Source organism: Trichechus manatus, unplaced genomic scaffold (genome assembly GCF_000243295.1).
Source record: "Trichechus manatus latirostris isolate Lorelei unplaced genomic scaffold, TriManLat1.0 scaffold00006, whole genome shotgun sequence".
Taxonomy (NCBI): Eukaryota; Metazoa; Chordata; class Mammalia; order Sirenia; family Trichechidae; genus Trichechus; species Trichechus manatus.
Window position 1 is genome coordinate 32177512 of NW_004443942.1, and position 22686 is coordinate 32200197.

The window sequence follows — 22686 nt, forward strand, 5'->3', positions numbered from 1 at the left end:
AAGGAGGAGTGTGCTGTCACAGTATAGGGAGAGCAATTAGGGTCACATAACAATGTATGCATAAATTTTTGTATGAGAGACTAACTTGAATTGTAAACTGTCACTTGAAGTACAATAAAATTAAAAATAAAATGTTACTTGTGTGTGATACTAATATACTGTTCAATCATTTCTGCATTCTGTTGGGTCACCTTTCTTTGGAATGGGCACAAATATGGACCTCTTCTAGTAGGTTGGCCAGGTAGCTATATGCCAAATTTCTTGGCATAGAAAAGTGAGCATTCCAGTGCTGCATCCCTTTGTTGCAATATTTCAACTGGTATTCCATTAAATCCTGGAGCCTTGTTTTTCACCAGTGCCTCCACTGCAGCTTGGACTCCTTCCTTCAGTACCACCGGTTCTTGATCACATGCTACCTGCTGAAGTGGTTGAATGTCGACCAAATATTTTTGGCACAGTGACTCTATGTATTCCTTTAACTGCTTTTGATGTTTCCTACTTCTTTCAATAGTTTGCCCATAAAATCCTTCAAAATTGCAACCTGAGGCTTGGAATTTTTTCTTCAGTTCTTTTAGCTTGAGAAATGCCGAGCATGTTCTTTCCTTTAGGTTTTCTAACTCCATGTCTTTGCACATTTCATTATAATATTTTGCTTTGTCTTCTCAAGCTGCCCTTTGAAATCTTCTGTTCAGTGCTTTTACTTCATCATTTCTTCCATATCATCAAATGAGTTGGAATAACAGGAAAGCAGCACATCCTAGACAACGGGACAGTTCAAGGTCTCTGGAAAACTAAGAAAGCAATCATTTGCCATCACATGAGTCTCATTATCGTTACAGCTGATAGTTATACTTCTTGGAGTGAAGAGAAAGTGAAGTTGTTTACCTATCCATTCAGTATTTTAATATCTTAATACTTGGGATATGTAATTGTCTATTGCCCTCTATGACTGTTGTCTGTCTGCTCGTGCTACATTGGTATTCATCTGAGTGATTATCATTTGTTTTTCATTTCAGTCTCTTCATAATGAGGTCATATACAAATCGCCATCATTATGAATTTTAGAGTCATGAATACAGAGTAGTCTGCTCCCTCCCGTTCACCCTCCCACATGTCAGCAGCAGAGCTTACTAGCGGAAATACCATATCTGCATCAGAAAGGGGGAAGCAAAATGGCTCGTAAACACTTTATGTTCTGCACTCCTCGTCCAAATCTACAACTTGTGAAAGGTGGAAGGGGTCAAGGTTGGGATCGTAATTAAGGTCTATTAGTTTTTTTGGGTTTTTTTGATGGGAACTCATATAAAGATTAAAATATTGTTTGATTACAGTTCTCAGTATAGGAAAAGGTACATTAAGGACGGCTCCTTGGTATTCAGTAACATACCTTTCTTAGTAATATCAGCAACATAAACAACAAAAGTTTATATTGAATGAATGTTTACTATTGGCCAGGCACTGTGTTAAGCGCTTAGTGTATGTAATTTCATGTAATTGCTGAAACGATCACTCTTTCTCACCTCCCCCCACCCACCCCTGGCCATGTTAGTTTTCTACTGCTGCTGTAAGAAATTATCACAAACTTATTGGCTTAAAAAAAAACAACAACACAGATTTATTATCTTACAGTTCTGAAGGTCAAAAGTCCAAAGTGGGTCTCACTGGGCTAAATTCAAGGTGTTGGTAGGGCTAAGTTCTTTAATGGAGGCTCTAGGGGAGAACCCATTTGCTTACATTTTCCAGCTTATAGGGAAAGCCTACCTTCATCCCTTGGCTCATGGCTCCCTTCCATGTAATATGACATATTTACAAGTTCTGGGGATTAGGACACAGACATCTTTGGGTGGTAATTATTCGGCCTACCATACTCTCCAATCTCAGCCAAAGAGAGGTTAAAAAAAAAAAAAATGATCGCATCTTTGTCTCTTTGTCCCCATGCCTTTTCCCTCACAAATCTTTCAAGAGTCTTTCTTCCTGTTATGAAAACAAAATTCTCTAACATGACCTTCGAGATCCCACAGGGTCTGGTTCCTCCCTCTCTCAATTTTCCCTGGAGTCTCCTTCCTTTACTCTTTTTGCACAGGCTACGCTATCCTTGTCCTGGACCTGCTATTTAACATCCACATTCCTGCTTTTCAAGCTTTAGCATATGCTATCTTCTATCAGGAATGTTCATCCAACACAGCTTTGCATAATTAACTTCTATTTATTTTTCTGTCTCTGCCAAGCATCACTTCCTTAGAGAAGCCTGCACTAACCTGAAATCCCCTATTCATTAGTTAATGCACATACATTTCTTTCGTGATCATCTTGTCAGACACTTCTCTGTGCTGGAGATACAGCAGGGAACAAAACAGACAAAGCCCTTGCTTTCATGAAGCTTGAATTCTGATGACTGGAGATAGACAATATAAAATAAACAGATATTCAATCTGTTCAGGTGGAATTAGTACTATAAGGAAAAATAAAGCAGGGTAAGACAAGACAGAAGTCCCTGGGTGGTGCAAACTGTTAATGTGCTCAGCTGCTAACTTAAAGGTTGGAGGTTCCAGTCTATCCAGAGGCATCTCAGAAGAAAGGCCTGAAAATCTACTTCTGAAAAATCAGCAATTGAAAACCCTATGGAGCATAGTTCATCTCTGACATACATGGGGTTGCCTTGAGTCAAAATCAACTTAACAGCAACTGGTACCGGTAAGAAAAAAGAGGGAAGTGTGGGAGTCAATTTAGACAGAGAGTTCAAGGAAGCCTTCTCTGATGAAGTGATGTTCTGGGAGACATGAGGATGAAGAAAGGGGATGGGTCTTGTGGATATACGGGGCAGAGGCAAAAGTAAGTGTGAAGACTCAGAGATGGAGCGTGATTGATGCCCTGGCACCATAGACGATTTTATTGTAATTGTTGTGGTTGCAATTTTACATTTTAGTATTATTTGAACAATTTCTGCCTCCTTATCTTTAAATTCCATAACACGAGAAACTTATCCTAGTATCCCATAGTGCTTGCCACAGTGTTAATCCTCAATAAATATTTGTTGGTTGAATGAAACAGCCCTATGCAGCAAATGTTATTTTGATCCCTTTCTGATGATTAAAAAAAAAAAAAAAAAAAAACTTACTGATGAGAAAATAGGATAACTGTCTTCAGTAACTTTGCAAATTCATACAGCTAATTAGTGGCAAAGCCATACTATTCATCTGGGACTCTTAGACACCAAAATTTGTGTTCTTAACCACTCTGTTGTATTCTCTTACTAATTCCCTTGGAGGTGCCTGAAGACAATTTGCTCTCTTAAAGAGGGAAGTGAGTTAGAATAGGTTGACATATGTTGATTAACAATTATAATATTTCCTAACATAATCAGAGGCATAGAGTCTCAGAGCTTCAGTTTTCAAATTTATAAAATGGTGACAATAACAACCACCTCGAAATTTGCTTATAGAAGTAAGATTGCACGAGATAATAAACATGGAAGCACTGCCCAACTGATAGAGTATTACTGTAGCCAATAGTATACTGAAAATGGAATGGATAAGGGGTAAAACTCCGAAGAGGTTTATGATCCTGATAAAAGTTTAATGGAGTTAAACAGAAAGTGTTCTGGTGCTCATTTTTCTACATGGCATATTCTTTTTTTTTGTAGCTCACAACAAAAGTTTATACTTAACAAAGACTATTATATTTAATGGAGACCTGGTGGCATAGTGGTTAAGAGCTCGGCTGCTAACCAAAATGTCCACAGTTTGAATCCACCAGCCGCTCCCTTGAAACCGTATGGGGCAGTTCTGTGTGTTAGAATCAACTTTATGGCAACGAGTTTATTATATTTAATAAAGAGTAATCAGGAAATTACTGTACCTGGTGGTGCAGTGGAAACCCTAGTGGCTACCGCTGCTAACCAAAAGGCGGGCAGTTCGAATCCATCAGGCGCTCCTTGGAAACCCTATGGGGCAGTTCTACTTTGTCCTATAGGGTCGCTATGAGTGGAAATCGACTCGATGGCAATCGGTTTGTTTCATTTGTTTGTTTGTTTGTTTTTTGATAGTGCAGGTGTTAAGTGCTCAGCTGCTAACCAAAAGGTCAAACAAAGGTTCAAACCCACCAGCCACTCCGTGGGACAAAAATGTGGTAGTTTGCTTCCATAAAGATATATAGCCTTGGAAATCCTAAGGGGCAGTTTTACTCTGATGTACAGGGTCATTGCGAGTCGGAATCAACTCCCTGGCAAAGGGTTTGGTTTTTTGGTTTTAATCAAAAAATTATTCTTCCTTCTAAAAGATGGAGACTCTTTACTCACAACATGGGGAAAGGCAGATAAATACTTGACCCTCTTCCAACAAAAGCAATTGGGTGGATTTCAGAAGAGATAGTGAAAGACAGAGAGAGGGGAATTCAAATAATATTTTGGAAAGAATATTTGCAAAGTATATTGGTATGAGTATACCAAAAATAACTTTGACAGATGTTCTGACTTAAAGTAAACCTTAAAAGAAATCTAGGGTTGTTTTGAACATAGTAATAAGGACCCTAATTCAAACAAAGACTGAATTAGCACAAAGCAACTTCTGGATAGAACAAGTGGAAGATGCTTATCTGGACAATGCAGAAGGAAAAGAATCCAACATACAAAAGACTATTTTCTGAGTATATTTAGTTAAGGGTTTTCCACAATTCTTTAACATGAAGAAAATTTACGTTTACATGAGAAATACAATGGATATCATTTATTGTTTATTGTATATAATTCTGCTTACTTTAACCCCATTTAAATTATATGTTGTTCTCATTTAATTGTGGGAGTTGAATCATTCTCAATTAATCCTATTGTTGTTCCTAGAAGAAAACTTTAATTCAAGACATTATGAGCACTGGTATTATTAATCAATATAAATGATTATATAAATATATTTTAGTTTTGCAATTTAGAAAGGTGACACATGCAGATAGCACAAAATGCAAAATTACAGCATGGTGTAAAATAAAAAGTTCCCTTCCAATACCCCAAGCTATTCATTTTGCATCCCCAAAGGCGGCTTTTTATAGTTCCTTCTTGGAATATTCCCAAAGAATATTCTAAAAATATTCCTGATATTTCATTTTTAAAAAATTCTTATTTGCTATTGAAAAATGGATCATATCCATTATATTTTGTGATTTTTTTATGTATATACATACACATTTTGTCTGTGTGTGTGTATATATATATATATATATATATGGATGTATACAATTTTATCTTTGCAGTTTTTCAGTTGATTGTATTCCAATTTCAACAAAAACAATCTTATCATTTGCAAAACATGATAACTTACTTGCTCTTATCAAAATTTCATAACATATATCTTTCTCTAATTTTCTTGGCTAATATCCCAAGACTATGTTAAATACCATTCATGATAAAGGACATACTGGCCTAATCCTGACTCTGATATTATAATGGGGATGTTTCCAACGAATTCTAAGCATGACACCATCCTTAATTGATACAATAGCACAGTTTGTGTATAAAAAGGAATACAATCTTGATAGATTATGGATAGATAGATGGATATGTGGATGAATAGATGATAGATAGATAATTATATAAACAACTGCTAAGATAACATGACTCCAGACTAACTGTCCTCAGGAACAGCAGGCTGTGTGTGTCTTTGTCCTGGGGCTTGGGAGACTCTAGGTGTGTGTGGGGGAAGGGGAGCAGGATGGCCAGTCATTTATTGAGGAGGTCGGGGCTGTAGCCCCAGGCTAAGAGGCTGTCCAGGTTTCCCAAATGGTACCTGATGTTGGAGGATAAAGACTAGGAGAGACCAGGGGACCAGGCCTTAAGTGTCATGCTTCCTGTGATTACCAATAATAATATCTCTATCTATCATCTATCTATCTATATACCTATCTATCTAATTTTTTTATTAACATAGTCATTTTCAGGAGTTTTTTTTTTTTCTTTGCATTTATATTAATTTCCCTATTGTTTGTTTTTACTTTTGTTTTTGTTTTTGCATATTAGTGTTTTCACTTCCCTTTTTTTTCATGATTAGGTTAGCTAATGGTTTATCATATTCACTTAATTTTACCTCAAAAGACCAGCTTTTGAATTTATTACTTTCATAGTGTTTATATTTCCTTATCCACTGATATCTGTGAAGCCCCACTTATTTACATTTTTCTGTGGTTTATGGGTCCCTTGGTGAGTGTGATTAAAAAGTATGACCCTTTCTTCAGGAAACCACACATGCTCAAACAGGCTTAAAAAGTTGCACTCGAATTTTAGGGAGTTTACTTACCAGTCTAGTATTTATTCATAAATCTTTCATTAAGAAGCCCTATTCTCAAGTATTGTTGAATAGCTAAACTGTTGGGTTTGCAAAGTAAAGTTCAGCTCAGCCTTTGTTGTCCATCACACATTTTAGTGGTAGGGCCACTGTATTAATATATTTAAGATGCTGCTATTACTACTACAACTACTACTAGTATTAATATAGACTTTCATAGCCCTTACTATGTGCCAGAGACAGTTATAAGCTCTTTACGTATTTAATTACAGCAAAAGCCTAGGAGATAGGTATTATTACCATAGCCCTTCTACAGATAAGAAAACTAGGTCACAGAGAGGTCTAGAAAGTTACCCGAAAGTCCTAGTGGAGCAACAGTTAAGCGTTTGGCTATTAACCAAAAAGTTGGCAATTCGAACCCACCCACAGTCTTCGTGGAAGAAAAACCTAGCGATCTGTTTCTGTAAATATTACAGCCTAGGAAACCCTCTGGGGCAGTTCTACTCTGTTACATGGGGTCACTTTGAGTCAAAAACTGACTCAACATCACCTAACAACAAGAACATGACCCATCTAGAAATTGTTGGAGTCAGGATGCAAACCCTGTGTAGTCTGGCACTAATGATGACATGTACGTATTTGCAGAAAAGACAAACTAAGCCTCATTCTTAAGATCCTCAGTTACTGCTGCCCCATCATTTTCACTTTCTTCACTTTACAGCAGTGATTCTCAACAGGGGGCGGTTTTGCCCCCCAGGGAACATTCGGCAATGTCTGGAGACATTCTAAACTGTCGCAATTGGGAGGGGTGCTGCTGGCATCTAGTGGGTGGAGGACAGAAATGCTTCGAAATATCCTATAATGCACAGAAGCACTCCCCACAACAAAAAAATATTTGGCCTAGAATGTAAATACTGGCCAGGCTGGCAAACCTTGCTTTAGAGAAACTGGACATGCCAATTTCAAAACTCTGTATTTAGCTGCAACCAGGCAAAATAAAAACAAGATTCTAGGAAGCATCTTTAAATTGCTTATTGTTGTTGTTGTTATGAGGTGCCATCAAGTCCATTCTGACTCATAGTGACCCTATGGACAACACAAGGAAACATTGTCCAGTCCTACACCATCTTCACAATCTTCGCTGTGCTTGAGCCCACTGTTGCAGCTACTGTGTCAAGACATCACATTGACGGTCTCCCTCTTTTTTGCTGACCCTCTTCTTTACCAAGCATGATGTCCTTCTCCAGGAATGGGTCCCTCCTGATAACATGTCCAAAGTAAGTGAGAAGTCTCACCATCCTCACTTCCAAGGAGCATTCCGGCTGTACTTCTTCCAAAATGGATTTGTTCAGTCTCCTAGTAGTCCATGAGATATTCAACATTCTTTGTCAACACCACAATTAAAAGGCATCAATTCTTTGGTCTTCCTTATTCATTGTCCAGCTTTCGCATGCATATAAGGTGATTGAAAATACCAAGGCTTGGGTCAGGCACGCCTTAGTCCTCATAGTGCCATCTTTCCTTTTTAACACTTTAAAGAGGTCTTTTGCAGCAGATTTGCCCAACGCAATGCGTTGTTTGATTTCTTGACTACTGCTTCCATGGGAGTTGATTGTGGATCCAAGTAAAATGAAATCCTTGACACCTTCAATGTTTTCTGTTTATCATGAGGTTGCTTATTGGTCCAGTTGTGAGGATTTTTGTTTTCCTTGTGTTGAGGTGTAATCCACACTTAAGGGGTAGTCTTTGATCTTCATCAGTAAGTGTTTCAAGTCCTCTTTACTTTCAGCAAGCAAGGTAGTGTCATCTGCATATCCCAGATTGTTAATGAGTCTTCTTCCAATTGTCATGCAGTGTTCTTCTTTATATAGTCCAGCTTCTCAGATTATTTGCTCAGCATACAGACTGAGTAAGTATGGTGAAAGAAAACAATCCCGATATACAACTTTCCTGATTTTAAACCAGTCAGTATCCCCTTGTTCTTTTCGAACTACTGCCTCTTGGTCTAGGTACAGGTTTTGCCGGAGCCCAATTAAATGTTCTGGAATTCCCATTCTTTGAAACGTTATCCATAATTTCTTATGATCCACACAGTCAAATGCCTTTGCATAGTGAATAAAACACAGGTAAACATCTTTCTGGTATTCTCTGCTTTCAGCCAAGATTCATCTGAAAACAGCAATGATATCCCTTGTTCCACATCATCTTCTGACTCTGGCTCAAACTTCTGGCAGCTCCCTGTCAATGTACTGTTGCAATTGTTTTTGAATAACTTTCAGCAAATTTTACTTGCATGTAATATTTATGATATTTTTTGATAATTTCCACATTGTGCTGGATTGCCTTTCTTTTGAATGGGCACAAATATGGATCTCTTCCACTCAGTTGGCCAAGTAGCTGCCTTCCAGATTTCTTGGCATAGAGGAGTGAGTGCTTCCAGCATTGCACCCATTTGTTTAAACATCTCAATTGGTATTGTGTCAATTCCTGAAGGCTTGTTTTTCACTAACACCTTCAGTGCAGCTTAGACTTCTTCCTTCAATACCTTAGGTTATTGATCATATGCTACCCCCTGAAACGGTTGACTACTGGCCCATTCTTTTTGGTACAGTGACTCTGTGTATTCCTTCCATCTTCTTTTGAGGCTTCTTGTTCATTCAATATTTTGCCCATAGAATCTGTCAACATTGTAACTCAAGGCTTGAATTTCTTCTTCAGTTCTTTCAGCTTGAGAAATGCTGAGCCTGTTCTTCCTTTTTGGTTTTCTAACTCCAGGCTTTGCACATTTCATTATAATACTTTGCTTTGTCTTCTCTAGCTGCCGTTTGAAATCTTCTGTTCAGCTCTTTTATTTCACCATTTCTTCCTGTCACTTTAGCTACTCAACATTCAAGAGCAAGTTTCAGAGTCTCTTATGACATACATTTTGGTCTTTTCTTTCTTTCTTGTCTTTTTATGACCTTATACTTTCTTCATGTATGATGTCCTAGTCATGCCACAACTCTTCGGTCATTAGTGTTCAATGCATCAAATCTGTTCTTGACATGGCCTCTAAATTCATGTGGGATATACTCAAGGTCTTATTCTGGCTCTTTTGGACTTTTTCTGATTTTCTTCAGCTTCAACTTGAACTTGCATATGGACAGTGGATGGTCTGTTCCATAGTTGGCCCCTGGCCTTGTTCTGACTGATGATATTGAGCTTTTCCACTGTCTCTTTCCACAGATATAGTTAATTTGATTCCTGTGTATTCCATCCAGTGAGGTCCACGTGTATAGTCACCATTTATGTTGTTAAAAAAAAGTATTTGCAATGAATAAGAAGTTAGTCTTGCAAAATTCTATCATGGGATCTCTGGTATTGTTTCTATTACTAAGGTCATATTTTCCAACTACTGTGGCATAGTGGTTAAGTGCTATGGCTGCTAACCAAAAGGTTGGCAATTCAAATCCACTAGCTGTTCCTTGAAAACCCCATAGTTCAGTTCTACTCTATCCTATAGGGTCACTGTGAGTTGGAATCAACTCCTCGGCAACGGGTTTGATTTTTTGGTTTTGGATCTTTCTTTGTTTCCAATTTTTTTGCATTCCAAACGCCACTAATTATCAATTCATCTTGATTGCATTTTTGGTCAATTTCAGACTGCAGAAGTTCGTAAAAAGCTTCAATTTCTCCATCTTTTGCATTAGTGGTTCGTGTGTAAATTTGAATAATAGTCTGATTAACTGGTCTCCTTTTTAGGTGTATGGATATTATCCTATCACTGACAACGCTGTACTTCAGGATAGATCTTGAAATGTTCTTTTTGATGATGAATGTGACACCATTCCTCTTGAATTTATCATTCCTGGCATAGTAGACCATATGCGTGTCTGATTTAAAATGGCCAATATCAGTCCATTTCAGCTTATTAATGCCTAGGATATTGATCTTTACATGTTTCATTTCATCTTTTGACTTCTAATTTTCCTAGATTCATACATCATACATTCCATGTTCTGATTATTAATGAATGTTTGTAGTTGTTTCTTCTCATTTTGAGTCATGCCACATCAGCAAACGAAGGCCCTAAAAGCTTTATTCCATCCAGAACATTAAGGTCAACTCTACTTTGAGGAGGCACGTCTTCCCCATTCTTATTTTGAGTGTCTTCCACCCTGAGGGACTCATCTTCCTGCTCTATATCAGACAACATTCCACTGTTATTTGTAAGGTTTTCATTGGCCAATTATTTTAGAAGTAAACTGCGAGTCCTTCTTTCTAGTCTATCTAAGTCTGAAAGTGCCGCTGAAACTTGTCTACTATGGGCAACCCTGTTGGTATCTGAAATACTAGTGGCATAGCTTCCAGCATCACAGCATCACCCAAGCCACCACTGTAAGACAAACTAGCAGATGAGTATTTGTTAAAATATTTAGGGCTATAAACTGTTTTCAAGGATTTTTAGCACTCCTAAAGTATTCTTTTACATAATCTGTTGCTATGCCAATCAAAAACAATTCACCTCTTCAGTAAACCTGGTTTCTAATGGAGTTTACTATGCAGCAATTTGTTAGCTTAATTTCCATTTTGGAGCACAATCCACTTTTGCTTTCCATTTCAGGCTGCAATCTCTTCAACACCTAGATCTAAGTGTCCTGCTCCAGTAAGCCTGCTGTGTGGACTAGTGAAGCAGGGGCTGGCAATTCTCTGTATATGCAAAAGATTCACTGGTATTTGGGTAATTTATCAAAGCTCTTGTCTTTGAAAGGTTACCAAATGACTTACCTCAAAAGTTAAACTCATCAAATGGAACCTCCCTAAAATGCAAATTGTTGACTTTGCTAATATGAGATGTAATGAAGCATCCTAAGCAATGCATTTTATTTATTTATTTAAATTTTTCAACACCATTTAGAAGCTGATTTTAAAAATTAGCAATGAATGCAAGGGTTCAGGCAAGAGGAACGCCTAGGGTTTAGCTTCATACCCATTTCCTTCTGTCAGGCTCTTTGTCATGCTTTTTTAGAGGAGTTCTTCATGGTTGGGTAGCAAAAGTGGACAACCTACTAAAGTGCATCCTTACCATCCATCTTTTTAGACATAATAGTATCCTTTGCTTACACAATGGAACAAACAAATTTCACACACACAAACATAAGCTTGAAAACATTGCTCCTAAAACCCTTCCTCTTTCCCATGCTAACCTGACAACACCACTTCTGTCATCTTTTCATTCTACCTGCTCTTTGTTGACACTGATCCTTTTTTATATTTTTTATAGTAAATATGATTCCTTTCACCCCAGTCGTGAGACCAGGAAACAGACAAGAAAACATTCTGGGTCTCAATTCCTATAAAATTTCTCTTCTAGCTAATGAAAATGTAGGAATGCGGCTGGGCAGGATGAGAGGTAGCATTTCTGTCCTATCTCATACTTGCTATAGTTTTACTCCTGTGCCTGCCTCTGTGGCATTCCCTCAGTCCTCATTGCTGAAAATTCATGCGTTACTGGAAAAATTAATACGTTGCTCAGAGAATCCACTGCTTTTGTTAATATAACTGCTAAAGCTCCTGTGCTTTTTGTCCAGAAAATAAATTTCACCTCTTTTTTTTTTTTTTTTGAGCGGGGGCAGTCACCGTTCCTACATCTGTTCCCCTAAGTTAGATGGCTGAATCAGTGATCTCTCTGAGCTTAATTTTTGCTGCTTATTTCTTAGCAGACTACTGTCTTCTGCTAGAGGTGTCCCTTTGGTTCCAGTGACCCTTTTTTGGTTTTCACAATGATTGGGGCATTTGAGGGCAGGGTCAAGGCATGCTAAACATCCTGCAATCTGCAGAGCAGTCCCAAAGAAAAAAGAATTGTCCTTCCCAAGATGGTAATGGCACACCTGTTGGAAATCACTGACAGATAGTAACACTCAATAGGTCAAGGAGCTAGAGACAGAAATATCAGCTTCCTCAGAGCCTCAAAGATAAAGCATTCCTTGACAAGACACCTTTGTTATTCTGTGCCTCTGAAACCTTTACTGTTTTACATCAGAGGCCTCTGAGAATAAGGATGCATTATGTGCTGATGATAACATTTGGACAATGACATTGAAAGTTGTTTCAACACAGTGCTGCTGTGTGTGGTTTATGTTGGTGAATATATCTTCTGCAAAGTGCAAGTCTGAGTTGAGAGAGCAAACATCATTCACCATTTCTTCAGCAAACATTTCCTGGGCTTTTTTTTTTTTTTTTTCTCCTGTTCTATACTACGCTAAGGTGCCCTGGAGTTGGAGATAAATTATGTAGGGCCCTTGCCTCTAAGGAGTTATGTTCTATTGAGTAATTACCATAAAAAAGTATGCTTGCTACCAATGGTTGACCTTATCAGTGACTGAGTCTTTGGAAGTCCTTTGAATTTATATAGTAACTGTGCGGAGGATATCTTGGGGTCCTGTAGGGAATTTGGGTGGCATTTAGGAGTGGAGGAGTAGGGTTTCCAGGGTGTGGGTGTGTGAGGTGAAGGATCAGACACGGGTTTACAGGTTTAAAAAATTAAATGTCCCTATTGACTGGACAATAAATGCAATAATTTCAGACATAGGCAAATTAAGGGCCAAAGGAGCCTAGGAGGAGGGTTTGTTTCTGTTAAGATTGATACATTAACATCCAATGTTTTGCAAATAGTATATTAAACAGGATAGGCTCTGTGAAATAATGCAGAGAAGACTCTATAGGATCTGGAGAAAAGGAGAGGCAAAGGGTGTGAATATTGTGGATGGGTAAAAAAGTTGGGACTCAGAGAACATATGGCACAATGGAAGGCAGAATCAGACTGGGTCTTTTAAAAAAATTTTGAGGCCTCTGATTATTTTTTCATCTCCTCAATTTGGCTAGCTAAATCTAGAGCCCTAAAGTAGTTAGCAAGTTCCTTTCATTTACTTCTGAAACCATCATTCACCCATGTAATCACCCACACCACCAACCACATAATAAAATTCAGGATCATGGGAAGAAAGTGGAGGATCAGGAATCACTGCTAATCAGTACCTGTCTTTCTCTTATGTAGTCAGTCTTTCTTAATTAGAGCTTAGCCTTTGTTGTTTAAAAGTATTCAAGTCTTACCTATTTAAAAATCCATCAAAAAACCCTGTCTTAGCTCCACATCCTTCATCTACTGACTTATCTCTTAGATCCTCTTCACAGCCAAGCTTCTTAAAAGTGGTATGTAATTTATTTTGTTACCTTATACCCACTTCACAATTTCGTGTGTTTGGATTTATGCCCATCACTCATCCAGAATAATTTTCACCAAAGTTACCAATGAGCTACCAACTAAACCCTATGGGTATTTTTTAGTCTTAATCTTACTTGGGAGCCCTAGTGGTGCAGTGGTTAAGAGCTACAGCTGCTAACCAAAAGGTGGGCAGATTGAATCCACCAGCTGCTCCTCGGAAACCCTATGGGGCTGTTCTACTCTGTCTTATAAGGTCACTATGAGTTGACATCTACTCTCATGGCAACGGATTTGTTTTTTTTTTTTTTTAATTTTACTCGACTTCTCAGTAGCACCACAGTGCCACTGACTACTCTTCCTTCTTAAAATATTTACCATATTTTTACTCAAATAACGCACACTTTCTACGTTTTTTGTCAACTGCGCACTCCCATTCCTGTGAAGTATTTTCATAAGTACTGCTCTGCCAATTTTTTTCACATGTTGCTGTAAAAAAATTAGCACAGTGCACTTACGAAAATACCTCATGGGGGGAGGGCATGGTTGGCAAACTTAGAAGGTATGCGTTATTTATGTAAAATACGGTGCTTTACTTATCTTCTGATTTGCTCTGTCTACTCTTTATTTAATACTCTTTTACAGGCACTTCTTCTATTTGACCATCAAATATCAGAATTCCTCAAGGTTCAATCTCAGACAATTTTATTTTATTTTTTGCTACATATTCTCTCTGTTGGCGATCTCATTATAGCATATCTATTAACCACTTACTTGCCAATGACTCTCAATATTGTATTTATATGTCTGACCTCATATATCAGGTTCAAACGCATATGGGTGCAGCTAGCTACTTAGATGATATTTTAAAACCTAGACAGTCGTTTTGATATCTCAAAGACACGTCAAATTCAATTTGTTCAAAATGACCACATGATCTGACTAACTTACTCTACAGAAAGCCCAGTTCATACTTGTGTTCACCATGTCAGTGAGTAGAACAACCTCCAAGCACTTTATAAACTACAGTAAGGAATCATCCTCAACATCGGCCTCTTCTTTAGTTCACTGTTCACGCCATCCAATCTATCATCCATTCATGTTTAGACTTTAATTTCTACATACTTACTAAATATATTACCTATCTTCTAAATCAATTGATACGGCCTAAATTTAAGTAACCTACATCTCTTGTCTGAGCTTCCATAATAACCTACTAAATGATCTCTCCATATTTATTCTCATACCCCACCCTTACAATACACACCAATGAATATAATTTATTTTCCCCCATGCACCTTAGTAGAACCTACAATGCCTTGCATGACTTGGTCCCTACTGACCTCTTTCTTCTCATCTTTCACTGTTTTCCCCCTTGGTCTCTACCTTTAACCCCCACGTTTCAGTACCTCCAACATGCCTTGCATATGCTTTTTTTGTCTTCATAAAGAGCTTTCTAGCCTCCTCCTTTGCCAATCCATGCCTATGTATCTTTCAGACCTCAGATTAAATACTACTTCCACAGGGAAGCCTTCCATGAGTACATGAGTTGTATATTCCTGTTACATGTTACAACACCATTTACTGTCTCTTCATACATTTTACTTTGGTGATAACTCAGGTGACTGATTAAATGTTGCAAGTCCGAGAGCCCATAAGCTCCTTCATGTTAAAAGCAACCTTGAGTTTTGCTCAATACAATAACTCCGGGGCTGGCACAGTTCTTGATACATGATAGGTATTCAATACATATCTGAGTGAAATAACTATGCCCAAGTTGTACTTATAATCAATTAGATCAGTAAGAAAATTAAACTCAGAAAGTCTTGAGTTCCATTTCTTGTTCAAATGATCAACTATTCTGTTTATCAACTCTTTGCTTGTATCATTAAATCTTTATATTCCCCTTCCTTATTTCTTTACAAATTATCTTTGGCTCTTTTTGTGGTACAAAGGTAGAATTGAGTAGTTGGAACAGAGATCATATGACCCACAGGCCTAAAATATTTACTATGTGGTCCTGCACTGAAAAAGTTTGCTGACCCCTGCAAAACCCTAAGTTACTTATTCCTGTCACAGTCAATTCTTTGCAGAAACATTTGGTTTGAGGGTTGTGAGCAAAATGTATACTAGCGTTCAATGTTAAGTATAAGAGAGCATTTCAAAGCTAAGTTATTTTTGGATCATCCATCATTTGGGATTATCCATATCATGCACTTCCCCCTGAAGTAGCATAGATAATCAAGACATGATGGAATATGTCATGACACAAAAAACTCATCCAACTCCACAGGCCACTTGGGTAATATTATGTTTACAATTGTGTTTAGTTCTAGTTCTAGCTCTGCCACTAACTAACATGAGCTGTAGTAGAGCACATGTTATCTAGTGTTTCAAGCACACAGTCTGAATTCAGAAAAATCTTGCTTTGAATTTTGGCCTTGTCATTTACTAGCTACATGACTGTGTTATACCATACCCTGAAGCATATTTCCTCATCTATAAAAGCAGAATGTTAACAGTAATAGCATCATACTTTTAGAGGATTAAATGGAAAAATGCATGGGAACCATTTAGAACATTGCCTACAACATGTCAAAAGCTTGTGATAAGTTGTTCTACTTTGAGCAAGCCATTTAATCAGTCTCCACATCTGATAAATGAGGGAGTTGGGCTGAACAGAGCCTCAGCTTGCTTGCTGTTGAAACCAGATGCTGAAACTGCTGTTGAAACTGGTTACACTGTGGGTGTCTAAAATGAGAATATGGTCCTAGCCCTCTTTCTCACAATAACAAACCGCCAATTGTTATAGACCACATTGAAAATAACATTATATCAGGAACTCAATAAAACACACTTGTTAGTTTTCACAGGAAAAGCAGAGCTGCATTTTCATACAACATTAGACTTTTGAACACCTCCAGATATAGCATCTCAATGCATGATAAAGGGCCAGTCTCTGATCAGTTGCCATATTTTAAGACAAAGCATCAGGAGAGCGCCATTGGTCAGTTTCCTTTCACATGGATGTTGTTCAACATTGAAGCAACAATCCTCTGGGAATACAAATTGGAAGGATTTGTAAAGAAACTTTCCTTTCTTGGTTTTGGAGAAGGCTCTTAGAGACTGGGCATATTCTGCCATATTATGCATTTGTAGCACTTGACAATTTCATTGAATGTTGCTCAAATACGCCAAAGATTTAAGCAAAGAGGGTGGATCACTGTCATTAGAGGACTTCCCCAGAACACAAAGGTGCATTTTCCAAGGGATTTCCAAGGGACGTTGTTCCTGGAATTTCTTACATTTTCTGCAGTTTTAGGGAGGAGGGCAGGTGAGAGCAATAGAATTCCTATAAGGAATTCTTGCTGACATTGACGTATAATTTGGTCAGTGAAGAAATACAACAGTCGTGTTGCATAGCTTGAATTGTCCAACCTTGCAGCACACACACAATGATCTAGAGCAGGTAATAAATTTCCATGAGAATCTAACTGTGGCTTAATCACTTAGTAAGTGTGAGCCCTTTCTTTCTTTTCATTAGGATTTCAGATAGGATCAATCCCTCAACCACATTCATCTGGCAAACCAGAGACAATTGACTGAAAAAAGTTTCCAGTTCCTGCACATGATCAACAAAACTACATTGACTTAAGGCTCCTTATGTGATTGCTATGATTTGTAAAGTTCTGAAAGACCCTGATAGTGTAGACTAAGCATTTATGTAGTAAAATAGAGTTGCCATTGGTTCGCTTTTCCTTTTTGTGCTCATTTTTATGACCAAGATAGAATTAGCTGAGATGCTGGCTCAGAAACAATACAAATAAGAACATTATACAGCTCCTACTGCTGTTCTTCATCCTAAAATCATCTTTAGAGAATAAGTCTAACAGCATCAATACATGCTTGCAGAACAGAACCTTCCCTCAAGAGTAATATTTCAGGAGAGAACCCTTTTCATAGTTTGGAATAAAAATTAGTGAAAGTATGGGGATTATCAAATATGAGTTATTTCTTCTTTCTAATAGGCAAAAATGATTTCAGCAGGGAAAGCAATATTTTTTCTTCCTTATTTTTAAAGGCCTAACTTTAAACAGATTGTATTTTTTTTTTTTGAAATCAGTTTGATTGGGGTACAGTTTAAACACATTAAAATACACCCTTTTATGTGTACAGTTTAGAGTTTTGATAAACATATGCATCCATATAAAAGCCATCACAATTGAGATATAGAATGTTCTCTTCACTCCAAAATGTTCTTTCATGAACCTTTGCAAACAATTGTCTCCTCCATTCCTGGCCCCAGAAACATTGATTTTCTGGTTTCTGTCACTATAGATTAGATTTACTTTTTCTAGAATTCCATATTAGAAAAAAAAAAAAAAATCATATGCTATGCATTCTTTTGTGTCTGGCTTCTTTCGCACAGTATAATGATTCTGAGATTCATTCGTATTGCTATAAGTGTCAACAGTTTGTTTCTTTTATTGATGAATAGTGTTCTATTGTAAGAATGTACCACATTGTGTTTATCCATTTACCTGCTGGTGGATACCTGAATTGTTTCCAGCTTAAGGCTCTTATAAATGAAGCTTCTCTAAAGATTTGTATGCAAGTCATGTGTGTGGACATATGTTTTCATTTCTTCTGCGTAAATATCTAGGTTTGCCATCTCTGGCTCCTACAATGAATAGATCTTTAACTTTGAAAGAAACTGCTGAACTGTTTTCCAAAGTGGTTGTCCCATTTTACATTCCCATGAACATTGCTCTGCTTTCTCTTCAATACTTGATGTTATCAGCATTTTTATTTTTAATTTTAGTCATTCTAGTGAGCGTATAGCAGTATCTCAGTGTGATTTTAATGTGCATATTCCCAATGACTAATGACGCCGAGCATTGTTTCATGTGTTCGTTGACCATCTTCTTTAGTGAAGTGTCTGTTCAAATTTTTTGCAATTTTTTTTTCCTTTGGGTTGTTTGCCATAATATTATTGAGTTCTAAATGTTCTTCATATATGCTAGATGTAAGTCCTTTCAAGTCTTATTAAGTACTATTAGGGAAACTTTAGAGTAGCGTTTACTCTTAGTTTGGCTAGCACTACTAAGGCATGACTCTCTGATACCTTTACAGAATACACTGGGTGGGCAATGAAGATTTTTCTTTCTGGTTGGTCAGAACAGAAATATCTCCTAGTCCTTTGTGTACTCCAGAAATGGTTAAGCCTGTAATTCCCCAGTCGTTCTTTGTCTGGCTTCCTGCAGTTTCAGTTTGCTCAGGCTGGCTTAATGTTGTAAAATAGATGCAAGGGGACCCATTAGGAGATTTCTGATACTCATTCTCTGCACAGTTCCCTCCTCTCTACTTCTTTACTCCACAAATTCCAGTCATCTCAGCCTACTCAAATATCATTTCTATCTCCTCAACTCAGAAAGCCTAATGCATTCCCCTCCATCCAGAAAGTGAATCCAAGTTGAGCATAGGCATCACCTTATTTCTTTCTCTCCTCTCATGGATCATAGCCCTGTTTTATGTTTCTCAGGGTCTGAAAACAGTTGTTTTATACTTTTGTCCAATATTCTAGTTGTTTTTTGCAAGAGGTTAAGTCCTTTTCCAATTAATCCATCATGGCCAGAAAAAAAAATTCCCAATATTCTTAAAAAATCAAGTTAGCCTCATCGATGGAACAAAGGACATGTGCATCCAATTGCACATTTTATTTGGAAATTTCCCTAAATTATTTTACTTAAGAATGATACAAATAAGAAGATGAAGAGGTGAATGTGTCGGCATATGTATGTGTCTTTTTGTATATTCTGTACCATGTGCTCAGCTTAACAAAGATAAAAAAGTCAAAAATATGAGACTAAGCATATTTGGGGCACAATCAAAAGTTCAGACCTGTGATTTCCTATGATGAGGAAGGAAAGGACAATATATACCTTGCTTCCTCACATAAGTATGGCTCATGAAAACGTTCTTTGTCAGTCCTAGAAACCCAGATGAGACACATCCTACTCTGGTCTGCCTCTCTGTCATACCCATTTCTTTCAAGTTGATTTCAACTAATAGCGACCCTATAGGACAGAATAGAACTGCGCCATAGGTTTTCCAAGGAGCAGCTGGTGGATTCAAACTGCCCACCTTTTGGTTAGCAGCCAAATGCTTAACCATGGCACCACCAGGGCCCCATTTCTGACATAAAAAACAAATAAACAAACAAAAACAAATGTTGCTGTCGAGTTGATTCCGACTTATAGCAACCCTACAGGACAGAGTTGAACTGCCCTATAGGGTTTCCAAGGAGTGGCTCGTGGATTTGAACTGCCACTGCCGACCTTCTGGTTAGCAGCCAAATGCTTAACCACTGCACCACCAGAGTAAACAAGTATAATGGTGTATGTCAAAAAGAAAAGAGACAGTTGTTTGAATTAGATACATAATGCAGGCCTCTTCTGTCTTTGTCAAAGAGTGGGCAATGAGAGACAGATTTGCTAGGGTGACCTGACCACCTGTTGCCTACCTTTAACCTAAATACAGAATGGGATTTTTGGTCTAGTACAGCTTCCTTGTTTTATTGTTTTTATTTTTTTATGCCTGGCCTCATCTCATTGTTGGATCTTCTACAATAACCTCTTTCAAGGTCACTCTTGATCCCCTAGTAAACGTTGCATGTGTAAGACGTTATGATTAGCTTGTTTCCATGGAGACTTTACTCCCTGGTAAGTATTACTTAATCTCACAATATTTTTGCATATTAATGGGGCAAAAAGGCTTTCTCTCAAAAACAAAGAAAGGTACTCGACTGTAAAATTATGGCACCCTCTCTCTATACATATATTTGTTTTTGTTGTTGTTAGTTGTGGTAGAGTTGATTCTGACTCGTGGCAATCCCATGTGTGCAGAGCAGAACTAACCCATAATTTTCAAGGCTGTGACCTTTCAGAAGCAGATCGCCAGACCTGTATTCTGAGGTGCTTTGGGTGGGTATGAACCACCAACCTTTCAGCTAGTAGTTGAGTGCTTAACCATTTGTGCCACCCAGGGACTTTATAGTATGTGTGTGTGTGTGTGTGTGTGTATAAATATATATATATATATATATATATATATGTATGTATGCATGTGTGTGTATATATATGTATGTCTATGTGTGCATATGTATGTATACACATATACTCACACACATAGTATTTAATTATGTGTGTATGTATATATTATGTATGCTTAAATGTTGATTTGTGTTGGGTTCTTTCCAAGTGCCTCTACAAGGGGTGAGAGCCAATTGATAATGCTTATATTTAAGTCTATCCCATCTGTTCCACCACTCTTAGAATGAACTGAACAAATGCAGTACATGTAAAGCTAAACTCACAAAAATATATGTGAACTATACAAGAAAAATCATTTATGAAATGAAATAGCAGAAAAAAAGATGTATAATTCAAAATATCAAAGTCAAAATAATACTTAGATTATATCTATCTGTCTACCTGTTGTCTGTCTATCTGTACATACTTATATGCAAAATACATATGAAGAAACCATAAAATTTTTCTGAGGGAAATAAGAGAAGATGTTAATAAGACAACTTTGTAGGGAACATTATTGTTACCAGGTTCCTCAGGAATTTAATGAAAACAGATTATCGTTTTTAACTTGATAAAATGATTCAGAGTTACTTTGTAAAGATGGGCAATAAACCAAGGACTTGCGCAAATATAGATTGACTTGTATTATAAAACTAAAATAGTATATATATGTGTGGGTATATATATGTATACACATACATACACACACACGCATATATATACATATATATAAATGTAATGTAATGTAATAGGGTTCTGAATATATTATTGGCTGCTAACCTAAAGTTTGACGGTTTGAACTCACCGAGCAGCTCGGCAGAAGAAAAGTCCTGACAATCACTTCTGTGTAAAGATCTTTGTTGCTCTCAGGTGCTGCTGAGTCAATTTCAACTCATAGTGGTGCCATGTGACAGAGTAGAAGTGCTTCACTGGGTTTTCTTGGCTGTAATCTCTATGGAATCTCAGACAAAGCCTCTGGGTGAATTCAAACTGCCAGCCTCTTGGTTAGCAGCCAAGTTCTTAACTGTTCCTAGACCAAGGCCTTTTCTCTGTAAAGATTAAAGGCAAGAAAACCCTTTGGAGAAGTTCTACTGTTTCACACAGAGGGTCGCCATGATTTGGATCCAACTCAAACCCAGCTAACAACAACACGATTAAATCAGTGACATATGAGCTGCCATCCAATAAGAACCAATGCATGGTGACCCCATGCACAATGGAACAAAATGCTGCCTGGTCCTGTGCCGTACCCATGATTTGTTGAGGATGGGACCCTTGTGATCCCCTGGGTATTCACTGGCTAATTTTCAAAGCAGATTACTAGTCTTTTCTTCCTAGTCTGCCTTAGTCTGGAGGCTTAACTGAAACCTGTTTAGCATCATAGCAACACGCAAGCCTCCTGACAGACCGGTGGTAGCTGTGTGTGAGGTTCATTGGTTACGAATCAAAACCAAGTCTCCCGCATGGAAGGTGAGAACGCTATCACTGAACCACCACTGCCTTTATGCACGTATACTAAATTTATAAACACTATTCAGCAGATTATAAGAGGTGGAAAGAGTCTGGATAATTTAAAAACTGACATTGGAAAAGTTGGCTAACGATTTGAGGGAAAAATATAGAGTGCTTTGCACTTGCGAGAAGAATATATAGTTGTATCTTTATATAATCTTACAGTCAGAAAATGTTTTCTAATCACGATATTAAAGACCCTTAAATAAATGTTGTTGTTAGACGCCATTGAGTCGGTTCCCACTCATAGCGACCCTATGTACAACAGAAGAAAACATTGCCTGCACCATGCTCACAGTCATTGCTATGTTTGAGCACACTGTTGGAGCCACTGTGTCAATACATCCCATTCAGGATTTTCCTCTTTTTCGCTGACCCTCTACTTTACCAAGCATGATGTCCTTCCCCAGGGACTGGTCACTCCTGATAACATGTCCAAGTATGTGAGACGAAATCTTGCTATCCTTGCTTCTAAGGAGCATTTGGACTGTACTTCCCCCAAGAGAGATTTGTTCACTCTTCTGGCAATCCATGGAATAGGCAATATTCTTCGCCAATACCATAATTCAAGAGCATCAATTCTTCTTCAGTCTTCCTTATTCATTGTCCA